This window comes from Camelus ferus, chromosome 2, assembly GCF_009834535.1.
Source record: "Camelus ferus isolate YT-003-E chromosome 2, BCGSAC_Cfer_1.0, whole genome shotgun sequence".
NCBI lineage: Eukaryota > Metazoa > Chordata > Mammalia > Artiodactyla > Camelidae > Camelus > Camelus ferus.
This window is the reverse complement of record NC_045697.1, coordinates 52,191,330-52,203,515: the sequence shown is the minus strand read 5'-3', so window position 1 is coordinate 52,203,515 and position 12,186 is coordinate 52,191,330. Positions and strand designations below refer to the sequence as shown.

General features: G+C 38.1%; 2 protein-coding genes across 2 annotated transcripts in view; one reads left to right on the top strand and one right to left on the bottom strand.

Annotated features, from left to right (window-relative positions):
* Positions 1-6,182: 6,182 nt before the first annotated feature.
* Positions 6,183-12,186, top strand: part of NPFFR2 (neuropeptide FF receptor 2) — a 245,915-nt gene continuing 239,911 nt past the window's right edge. Inside the window, 1 exon segment of the mRNA XM_032458369.1 lies at positions 6,183-6,256. The gene's annotated coding sequence lies outside the window, so the exon portion shown is untranslated.
* Positions 8,496-12,186, bottom strand: part of GC (GC vitamin D binding protein) — a 32,347-nt gene continuing 28,656 nt past the window's right edge. The window contains exon 13 of the mRNA XM_014562583.2: positions 8,496-8,672. The gene's annotated coding sequence lies outside the window, so the exon portion shown is untranslated. The remainder of the gene's footprint in view (positions 8,673-12,186) is intronic.

Here is a 12,186-nt window from a genome sequence, read left to right as displayed (position 1 = left end):
AAGTAGCAGAAATGGCTGAAATCTCATGGGTGAGCAAGGCAGACAGAGAGTGGAGTTCAAATGACTCATCGTTTATCATTTTCTTGTGCCTCAAATGCCTGTGAAGTAGATGATAGTGATGCTCTTGGAGCACAAACGAAGGCATGTGGGCCCTGTGGGGAGCATGCTCTCCCAGTCTGAGTGTCTGGGCAGACGTCCTGTCCTTTGTTCGGTGTTTCCCTTACACTACCTAGCAATTTAAGCAGAGCGGTAGAGGCAGTGACCACTCTCATGGACAGGTGCTCCTGAGAGAAGAGTTTCTTCTTCTTAAGTATTTAAACTATAGCATACCCCAGCTTCACAGTTGTTTTTCAAAAATAGCTAAGAAATAGAAAAAAGATCTGGAAGGTCTATTTTCAGGAACAGTGATCTGTCCTAAATTTATGGCAGTAACGATGCTGTTTTAAGATTTTTAACATGTCGGAAAATTTTCCTCAATATTTGCATTATACAAATATGGAAATGCTTAGAACATTAACAATTTTTAAATGCAGTTGTGCTAATTAAAAAGTATATAATTGACTTTCTATATTTGCCAGTTGATGAGAGTATTAATTTTATTTGAATGAAAAGCAATCATAGGCTTCATCCTTGCTGTCTTTTGAGTTAATCACTCATGATCCTTCACAATGTAATTCTCTGCTTTTTACACAGAAACAATCTATTAGAATTAGAGTAGAATCTAGTAGAATTGGAGAACTAGAGCTGAGTATAATTGTTGATTTAACTTGAGTATATTAGGCATCATAATTGGGAACATATAAATGACAGTGAGGCCTATATATGATAGACTGGATAAGAAAAACTTATTGTTGGTTAAAACTCATTTTTTTCCTTCTACGTTAAGTTTGCAGCACTTTTGGCCTTATTCTGAGTTTATATTAGTTTCTTATTTTCATCTGATTATATTTATAATATCTAAATTTATTCTATGAACTACTTCTCAGATGACCAATAAAGAAATTAATTTTTTACAAATGTTACTGATTTTGTTTCTGCTCAGCAAGTCTGCGTTTGACATACGCTTCTATTTACATTATTTCCCCAGCCTTAGGAGTGTTTTGTCATATTCTGCATGGCCACTGCCAATGACAAGTATGTTGATCTTAGGATTTTCCAAATGAGTAAAATTTATCTTAGACTCCTTCACTCTATCTTTTGGTGCCCCTTCTCCTTCCCCAATGCATTTCCAACTCTCTCAGGTACTCCATTCCCTAATGGCGAGGGGATACCAGATAGTTCCCCCAATATGACTGAACCAGTTGCCAGTCATGAATGGATGCCATCGCTTCTTGTTGTCCAGGTCCTGTTCTGATTTTCAGGACCTATGCCATATCAGTTGCTGAATACTTTGAATCTTACCCCTGTTAATGGCTATCGGCCTCATTTCTTTTCTAACAAAATTTGTTTTTAAGAATGTATCTGTTGTCTCAGTTATTTATGCATTTCTATGAATTTGGGTCAATGTCTTACATTTTCCAGGGCACTGTATTGCTACGTAGCTGAGATGGTTTTGTTTTAGGCAGGGGTAATTTGTATTTCATTTTATTATTTTTTATTGACGTATAGTTGGTTTATGATGTGTTCATTTCTGGTGTACAGCATAGTGATTCATTTATATATCTATATATTATTCCTTTTCATACTCTTTTTCATTATAGGTTATTATAAGATATTGAATATAGTTCCCTGTGCTGTATAGTAGGACCTTGTTTATCTATTATATAGTAGTTAGTATCTGCAAATCCCAAACTCCCAATTTATCCCTCCCCCTCCTTTCTTTGCACCCTGGTAACTGTAAGTTTGTTCTCTATGTCTGTGAGTCTGTTTCTGGCTTGTAAATAAGTTCATTTGTATCATTTTTTTAAGGTTTCACATATAAGTGATAGCATATGGTACTTTTATTTCTCTTTCTGGCTTATGTCACTTAGTATGACAATCTCCAGGTCCATCCATGTTGCTGCAAATGACACTATTTTATTCTTTTTTTAACAAGGCAGGGGTAATTTGGAAGAGTGGGTAAGATCCCTACGGGGTCGGTTGGGCAGAAAAGACCTGTCATCATGCTGTAATCTGGTCTCCTGGAGTGTCCACTGTTCTAAAATATTTTCTCCCATCCCTGTGTTTCTAAACTTCGAGTTACATATTGAGTCTTTGGCTTCTAATTTCAGCCAATGTATTTTTTTAAGTAAACAAATATTTCTGGGAATGAGAATGCTAAATTAAATTAACATAAGGTTATAGCCCAATTGGGAGGTTGGATATCAAATATCATGATAAAAGAACAAACGCATTGGAAAGAGTCGAACAAATGCATAAAAGTAAGATGTTACCAGAACACAGAAAACCTGGAGAAGAGTTTGAATAAATGAGGGGATTAAGTAAAAAGTACAAAAGAAAGTTCCGAACTGGTTGTTGAGGGTCTTGGAAGACATATTCTGTCTCCTCTCTGTTTGCTCAGGGAGGTTGTCCAGAGTCTGACTGTAGAGGTGGCAGCAAGACTTCTTTTAATTACTATCATTGGATGTGTCATCTTTCCACCTATCACTAAAGTAAACAAAAAATGTAAAGCTAAACAATTTATGTGACTTTCCAAGCTGACTTGACTGGGGAGATGCAGGAAAGGAGATGACCGATGGCAGGTCTCTTGTGCGGGGCAAGGAGCACCACAAGGTGATCTGCCTGGCAGCTGACAATAGCAGACAGCAGCATCTCATCTTCAGGAGCCTGTGCTGATGTTCAAATCTGGAGACTTGCTACTGACCAGTTTCTTTTTTAGCTCTATCTTAGTGATTCCTGTCTCTTGCTGGTGTCCTTCACTCCCCAGTTTGTTGGTATCATGCCTGTCTTTCCTATTAGAGTGGAAGTTCCTCTGATGAGGGGGACTATCCTTTGTCACTGCTGACCAGATGCTCAATAAATGCTCATTTAAAAGGTAATGTATTCTGCAAAACATAGTCTGGCTAGATCTGATTTTCTTGTGGAAATGGGATAAAGAGAAATATTAAAGAAAAAAAATTTAATTGAAGTATAGTTGATTTACACTGTTGTGTTAATTTCTAGCATACAGCATAGTATTCATATATACTATACATACAAATATAGTTATACATATATGTTCCTTTTCATAATAGGTTATTATAAGCTATTGAATACCGTTCCCTGTGCTATACAGTAGGGCCTTACTGTTTATTTATTTTGTACATAGTAGATTGTATCTGCTAATCCCAAATTCCTAATTTATTCCCCCTCCCTTTCCCCTTTGGTTACCATAAGTTTTGTTTTTTGTATCTGTGAGTCTGTTTCTGTTTGAAGAGAAATATAAATATATTTATTTTCCACTTTTTTAAACCTGATAATTATGGTTGATAGTAAAATACCCTTCAGAATTGCTGGTGTATATCCAGCGACCAATTCAGTGGCAATGGAGTATGTATAGAGATTAAGAGTGTAGAGTCCAGACTCAAAGTTGTTGACCGTGGGAGGGTTAAATACACTGTGCCTCAACTTCTCCATCTATAAAATGTGGTTAATAGTAGTACCTATTTTCATAGAGGTCAATGAAACTAATGTATAAGAATGTATAGATGGTGGTTTTAAAACACCTGCAAATTATTTGATACTCCATTTATCAAAAAAAAAAAAATGCAGTCTATTTCACCTTCCCTTGAAACTGGGTGGGTCTCTGCACTGTTGAATAGAATGTGCCTGATTTCTGAGGGTCAATTAAAGAACAACTTCTGCCATCGTATCTTGGGAAATTCACTCTGGTAACCTTCAGCCACCAAGTGCAAAGTAGGGCTGCCCTGGGACTGCCATGTGGAGACCACCTGAAGAGACCAGCTAGAGAGAGATGCCCACGGAGTCCCACTGTTTCAAACCCCAGCTGCTTGATTCCCTCCAGCCCAGGCCAGCCTATATGATGAAACAGCGTTCACGATGGTCCCAGCCCCAACCACTGCCTGACTGTAACTATGAAAAACCCTGAGCCTAATCAACCCCCAGATTCGTCAGCAAATTTGATAATTGTTATTCTTTTAAGCTGCTCTGTCAGGGTGGCATGTTACTAAGCAATAGATAAGTGGCACAGTTACAAAGTGGTATGTGCCTTCCCTGATTTAAGGAAAGTGCTTAGTAAATGCTGTTTTTAGATCAGTCTTTGCCGTTAGCTTGTCATCAGTGTGTTCATCTCACTGAACCCATTTTATCTGTAAATTAGATGTATTAGGACATGGATTATCTGCTTTATGTGACTGTAATGAATATTAGATAAGTAATGCGGGAAAGTCCTTTGAAAAGTAATACAGCATGTAAAAAGTGAAATATTTTACTATTTTTAACCTAATCTTAGTAGGAGTTTAATTTTGAGAAGATATACTTTATTATTAATGCTATCTTTTTAAAAAACACTTAAAAATATTTATTTTTTAATTTCATTTTCTTAGGCGGGGAGTAGGTAATGAGGTTTATTTATTTTAATGGAGGTGCTGGGGATTGAACTCAGGACCACGTGCGTGCTAAGCACGTGCTCTACCACTGAGCTATCCCCTCCCCCTACTAATGCTATCTTTCAAGAGATTAAATTTTTTTTTTCCTCAAAATTTTAAACATTCTAAGGAACAGAACTAAAACTTTAGGTGGATCATTTGGTAGGCGTGCACAAAGTTGCCAAATAGACACCGTCGTTAAAATCTCTGAGAATAGAAGCTGAAAATTCTGTATTTTCTTAATCTGGCTCTAAGCTTTTCATGTTGTTCTAAATAGAGCTGTAGCACAAAGCAAGCTTATTCCAGGTGATTACATACCATCAATGTTATTAATATCGGATTTCAGAGTAGATTTTTGCACAGCCATCTGCATTTATATCTGTTATCCACAAGGTGGGAGCAAAGAATTTGATTTGAAATGGGCAGGCCTTCCTGAGGCGTAGCACAGGAAGGCTGCAAGAGTGAGGACACAGACACAGGATTCATTGTTAACAAATGTTCTTACAGGGGTAGAAGCAATAAAGGAATCTTGAGACCCTGATCTGTGAATGAATAAGTAGGCCCTATTGTTAACTGCAAACCAGAATTTGCCAGAAAAACTTAAGTTATGAAACTATGAAACTTTTATGGTGGGGAAGGAAAAATTAGGTACTTTCTTAGCCTAATGAGAAAAAGGATATTTAAGATCCTGAAAGAAATGGGCAAGGATGAAATAGCCTCTGGGAAAGGCCATCTTTTGTTTTAATTATCTGTGACTGGGTTTTCTATAATGGGAGAAAAAACTTCATTCCATGCTTGACAGAATTTTCATAATGCAATGGCAGACTGAGATAAAGCAGTGTTCAAAAATTTCCCTCCCCTGGTCTAATCAGCCACTTAGCCAACAGGTGCTTAACTGGCTGATCTCAGAAGCCCTCCTTTTTCTGATTGGGGTGAGAGTGCCAAGTTTCTGGAATAGTGATTTGCAGGTTTGGTTGAACAGAAAATCACTGTCTATAGGTTGAGTGGGAGTGAGACTTATGTGGTGGGGAGGGGTGCACAAAAGGGAGACCAGAGGCATAAAAAGACAACCTTCTAAGCCTTCTTGTTCTTATTTTTAGCTGTTTATCACCAAACGGAAATAAACTGTTACACTGATTAAATTCTTACTTTATTAGAGTGTGTTACTGTTGAATTAAATGACATAATAGAAAGGCTTTTCCCTTGTTCTGTTTTAAAATTTAAATCTCCACAAAAATAAGCTCGAATTTTAAGACAATAGTCCTGTGTAGATCACTTAAGGTCATGCTTCTCAGGTGTTGGTTTAAGAATCACCTGCGGGGTGACTTAAGGCATCCAGGAAAACAAAGGACATGGGAACTGCCACTTGAAAGCCTTTAAACCTTGTAAAGCACAACAAAAATAACAGAAGGCTTGTGTGATGGTTAAATTTTACGTGTCAACTTGGCTAGGCTATGGTGCCTATTTGTTTAGTCAAACATTAGTCTAGAGGTTGCCATAGGTATTTTTAGCTGTGATTAACATCTCTCCACCAGCTGACTTTAAGTGAAAAGATTGCCCTCCATGATGTGCGTGGGCCTCAGCCAATCAGCTGAAGGCCTTAAAAGCAAAAGCTGAGGTTTCTCAGAGAAGGAGAATTCTACTTCGAAATGGGAGCGTGGAAACCCTGCGTGAGTTTCCAGACTGTCCGCCGGCCTCACAGACTTCGAACTAGCCAGCTCCACGGTCACGTAAGTCAGTTTTAAAAATAAATTAATCTCTTTCCTGTTAGTTTTATTTCCTTGGAGAACCCTTGGCTGATAGTTTGTAAATTTCATTCATAGAAACAAAGTATTGTTGTTTTGTTTGTTTCTGTCATGAGAACCAGTGTTTTTGAAGGAAGGTGTTTTATGTAAGGTATAAAAAAAAAAACTGAGGACTACTTATATAATAGACATTAACCAGTAAAATCTGCTATGGTTGACAAGGAGATGGGAATTCAAAAGCTTCTCTTTAATGTTAGGAATCACAAGTTTTGGCAGTATCTTCTCAAAAGATCTCTGCTTCGCACAAAATGGAACAAATGCAGGCATAATTTATGCATATAAAGTTTGAAATTAAGACTTGTACTAAAATGATGGAATATTTGGGTCAGTGATTCTTAATATTAAAAAAAGGTGAAAGATGTTAAGAGTTTGCTGGAAACTATATTCAAGGAAACCATGAAAACACTACTTCCACCAATTGTGTAATATTTATTGACTTCTTAGTTCTACCTGTTCAAGCATAAAAAGACTTGACCGAAACAGACTGGTGTGTAAGTCGTTCATGAATGATTTATAAATGTAACCTCCCAAATAAAAGCAGAGCAGAATTTTCCAAAATTGCTTTTCACAGAGCAACAATTCTAAGTCACAGCCAAAGGAAAAGGGGTCAGTGGTTAAATTTTAGACGGTACTAAACTGCATACCCTAAGTCCTGACTCTGCAAGGGACATATATTGTGATTCCAAAACTAAATTAATCAGGGGGCACTTTAAGTGCCCGTGAACCTGGCATGGCATGCTGGAACAGAAGCTAGGTCTCATCTTCACTCACTCGGCTACCGTAGGCCACTCACCTACCTTAAAGGAGTCTCATTCCTGGCATGTTCTTACCAGTGATAATTACTTCTCAGAGTTGGTTTTAAAGCTTCCGCAGGTAGATTTTGGAAGCGAAAAAAATCTAAAATGCTGCCTCCATATGTAGTGCATAGTTTGTTGCTTTTTGGCTTCATGGCATCATCTGAAGAACTTCCCTATTCGAGGTTCATTTCCCCTTTTGGAATCTTTGCAGGAGGCAGGACTGCACCTTCTGCTGTAGAAGCCGTGAGAGGGGCAGGCATTTGATTTCCTAGTTCTTGGCTGCTGAACGCTTGGGCACCTGACCTTGCTTTAGTTAATAGACAAGGCAGCTACAAATTAAGAGAGAATGGGGTGGAGACACACAGCAGTCCCCCGTTAACACCTGAGTGCTACTGACCAAGCCCAAGATAATAAAAAGCTTCTTTGATTTGTGAACTTGCACTCAAATACAAACCCTCAAAATAGAATTCAGTGCATTTTTTCCAACAGTGATACACAGTAGTCTTCCTTTTGGATTCAGCGCTATTAAATTGAAGTGCACTAAATAGCCATTTATAGTACTGCAACCTGCTGGGACTTAGATTCTTGAGGGACCAGGGATGATTTTGATCAGTATGACTCCAGTTACATTTGCTATTAAAAATTGCTTGATCTCTACCATAAAATGCTACATCTACCATGAGATGAGTTCCAATTTCTTGAAGCAGTTAACTAGAAATATAGAAGGTGTTCCTTGGCTTACATTTGTTTCAGAGGGGTATTTATTCAGAAAATACAATCTTATTTCAAAGCAAAACATGTTGAGTTAGAACACCTTCAGTTTCTCTGGGCGGAGAAAGCACATAGATAGAATATCATATAGCGTATATACAGTAAATTGAATTAAGCTGAAATCATTGTTTTTAGAACTTTGACTCAATAAATTGCTCTGAGGAGTCGTATTTAGCAACAATAAACTTGTTCAGACCACAAAGGTTTTCTTTTCACAAGGCAGATACTACCTAATCAATGCTGTACAACTTGCAGCTGGGAGCAAGAAAGGACCTCTTTAGGAGGTTCCTTTTTTAATTTAAAAAATGTATTTTCTTAGGTATGAGTGAGTCCAGGCTATTTTTGGTGGAAGGCTGCTAACTTTTTCCTCAATGGTACATATTAAGCCTGAGAAGCAATCAAGGAATGGGGCTCAGTGTGTTGGGAATCAAGGAATGGGGCTCAGCGGATGTGTAATGTTGTGAATCTTAGAAGAACCAGCAGAGATCTAGAAAAACACAGGGGCTGGTGAGGTTGAGGCTGCCTCCTGTAGTATCTTTGTGAAGGTCACAGGGACAGCGCTGAAGGTCAACACTGTCACATCATGCTCGGCTGCATTTATAGTTTGCATGTATCAATTTATTTTGGTAACAAATCATCATACTTATCATTGTACGAGGATATTGTAGCTGATAACAAGCAGGGTGTATCCTAGCTGTCTCCCTAGGAGCTCTGGTTTGGCTTAGGTTAGGCCATCAGATGTCATTCCCGGGGGGTGGGTTCCAGCTCTAGGTCTGGGAGAACAATGGGAAAAATGTTAGAAAAACAGAGCTAACAGGCAATAATCATCGTAGTGCTCAAGAGATGCATCTACAGTCAGGTTATTATGTATAAAGATAAATCTGTCTAGTAAGACCCGTATATCCACTGTTGCCCACCTGATGGGTCCAGAATAAAATCTAAGAAATTCCCAGGCCCTCACTGTTACGCCACAGTACATCATACAGTTTTTTCTTTGAAGTAATGGTGTATATAACTTTATGAACTATGAGTATGAATAATCGTTGTCAGAGCAAAAAAAGCAACCAATGGCACATGAGGCTCCTCAGTCATGGGACTGGATCATAGTTCAGTAGTTGTTCTTTTAGTAAAACACCAAGTGAAGACATTTTATCAAATCACCTTCTGCTTTGTAATGAGGCATATGTGTCTTCCCCTCGTTCATTTTCTTTTCCAAGATGCTACAGCAGAATTGTATCATAATTCTATTTGCACAGTGCAGGAAATCCTGTCTTTCATTGTCCTCAGTGAGTTTATTCCTTGGAGTGAGGAGGAAATGGGGATGTGTTGGTGCTTTCCTCATTCTCATAGTATGAGTACCTAGCTGTGCTGAGTGTGATTCTGGTAGTAGTTCCTGTTTAACCTGATTCTGCCATGTGAGCCAACTGCCAGCCTTCTCTGCTGGCAACCCAAGGAACACTATTTCCAAAACTGAAGGAAAAAAAGGTAACTGGCTTTGTGAGATTGACTAAGACAGTAGTTTCCTCTAATGAGGCATGCAAAAGTGGCCGCAGTCAGTTTCAGGGCTAGAAGAAATTGATCAGGGGGACCAGTAACTGTCAAGATGACAACTCAGATTTCTAAAAAGACTTGCATTAAGAGTGAAATGGTATCAAACTGTTGAGTGGAAGACAAGAATTGTTAAGTGTAACTAAGTATGGGAACACCCTGAGACAAAAGCTTCAGTGTCTACAAGTTTTCAAATCTTTCAAGGAGGGATAGGCCTTCACTGAAAAGAAATATGTAGTCAGCCAAAGTTAGTTTAATAGTTTGAGGAACTGTTTCATGCTAAAATATTATGCCACTTCGGTCATCTAGAATATACCTGTTATAGGAAGAAAACTCATAGGAAAAAATGGGTATATTTAGAGCAATTTTTTTAGAGCAATTTAAAATATGAAGAAAAGGCTGGTCTACTGGGAAGAGGGGTGGGACACAAGTGTTCACTATTTATTTGGAATCAAAGTCAAATGCTGGGTTCAGAGCAGCTCCCAGCTGGGACTGTTTTGGGGCAATGTTACTGATAATTGAATGAATCCAGGGTTCTTCACAGAGCTACAGAATTCTCTCTGCAACCCAAGAACCAAAGTCTCCTGGCTGTGCTCTGGAAACCTAAGAGAACATTTAGATTGTGACATCATTATGTCTAGATAACAAGTGCCCCAGTCCCACAGCCTTGTGAACAAGGTAAAATCTGCTCTTTCAGACGTAACTGTTCCTAGTATAACCACCCTCATAATTGCAGATCGTTATTCTAATAAACAGGCAGTGGGTAAATAGAGCTCAAAAAAGTCCATACACATTGTGGAAGCAAATGGAAGGAATTTGCGAGTGATTTTTAGGGCTTCCTTCCAGTTGATCAAAATGTGTTTGGCCAAATAATTGGGTGATGCAGAAATTGAAGGACTAGTTAAAGGCCATAGAAGAATATTGACTAATAAGAGAAATACTAAAAAAAGCTTTCATAGAAGATGAAGTTAATGACTAGAACCAGAAGAATCAGTGTATTAGAATCCTCATTAGTCTGTCACTGAAAAAACTGTTCACCTGTTGACTTAGCCAGCATTAAAAGTGTTTCTGAAAGGTGTTAGGTTAAAAAAACTCTAATCCATCAAATTAGTGTTACTTCTCCTTTTCTTTTGCATTTGTGCTCCTAGAGACTGAAAGAATATGAATGTACATGAGATACCAAGAAAACACACTGAGTTCCTAGAGAATAACATAATCCAGTAAAGACAAACTAAAAGACGAAGTTATTATACAGCTTTCCAAACCCTGACTCTTATGAAAGCTAGAGATGTCTTGAATGGTGGGAGGTGAGATACCTGTTGGGTGTTGGGATTTTAACTGTATATAGAGATGACATGTGGGCTAAAATAAAGGGAGATTGGATTAATTTAAATGAGGGGAAACAATTAGTTTAGCAGCAAAGACCGGATACTATTTTTTTAACTCTAGAATATTTACACTCAAATAACTTGGATTTTCAGTTCTTAATTGAAGTGTAATTGACATACTAGTATCAGGTGTGGCTTGGAACCTTTTTCTCCAAAAATTATTCAGTGAACTTACTTTCTCCTTAGGACATAATATTCATATGCCAAAGCACAAGAATGTATAGTCAGGGAAACTTGTTTTAGTTCAGATTCAGATTGTTGAGGAAGACTGTTGCTGCCATTTCAGTGAACAACAATGTTGCCTGCCCTCCAGCCATCAGCCACTGCATCTGTCCTGATGGTGCCCCCTGAGAGGATTTCAGGAGGGAGGAAAACGGGAAACTTTTGGTGCTCTGGTTCCTGGCTCTTGGCCCTAGACAGTTAAGATGCATATCTAAGGAATAATTTCAGTGAGCTCAGACTCTAGCATCTTCCCATACAAAGAAAAGTACTAAATTCATTAACTTGAGATGTCTGTTCTTTGTGATTAGCAGTAAGCTTTGATGTTCAACTACATGCTTGTTTTCAGCAAAAAACTCATATTGTGGCTCCTCCTTTTCCTCTTTGGAGCAGTCCCTCAGAGCTATAGTCCTTAGTAAGTCCCCAAGTAAAACCTAACTTGCAACTTTCAGGGTGAATATTTTTCTTCAGTTGACAGTTGTATCAGTGGTATAAGCAGCGGTGGGAACAGCTTTGCTAGTATTACTGCTACTATTCTCTAGCAATTTTATATATGTCGTCATTTCACCCGATTGTTGTGACAGTGCTGACAGGTAGAGACTACAATGTTCTTCTTACAGAAAAGGGAACTGAGCTTTAGGGAGTATAAATAACTTGCTCAAGTTTACAAAGACAGATAGGAGAGCAGACTAATCCAGACTGGGTGATTTCCAAAATCGAGCTTCCTTGATCATCCCCATCGTACCGCCTCTCAGAAAAATAATGTTAATTTTCTTCTTACTGTTTCTAGTGATTTCAAATATTTGATAGTCGGAAGCTTGAATTTCATTAGTCAATAGCTTTTGCTTTCATATCATTTTAGGAAAAGCCATCAGTAAAATTAAAATTTTATATCATTGAAAAGCCTCAGTTCAATTAAGATCTGAGATAAACCAAAACCATTGTGGGTTTTTTAAATCATATTTTAAATCTCAGAAGCAATATCTTTAAAATGAATACAATTAAATCTGGAGAGAAAATATTTTTGTAGGAATATGAAGAGTTAGGGGGAGGGCATAGCTCAGTGGTAGAGCTCATGCTTAGCATGTATGAGGTCCTGGGTTCAATCCCCAGTACCTCTCTTAAAAAAATA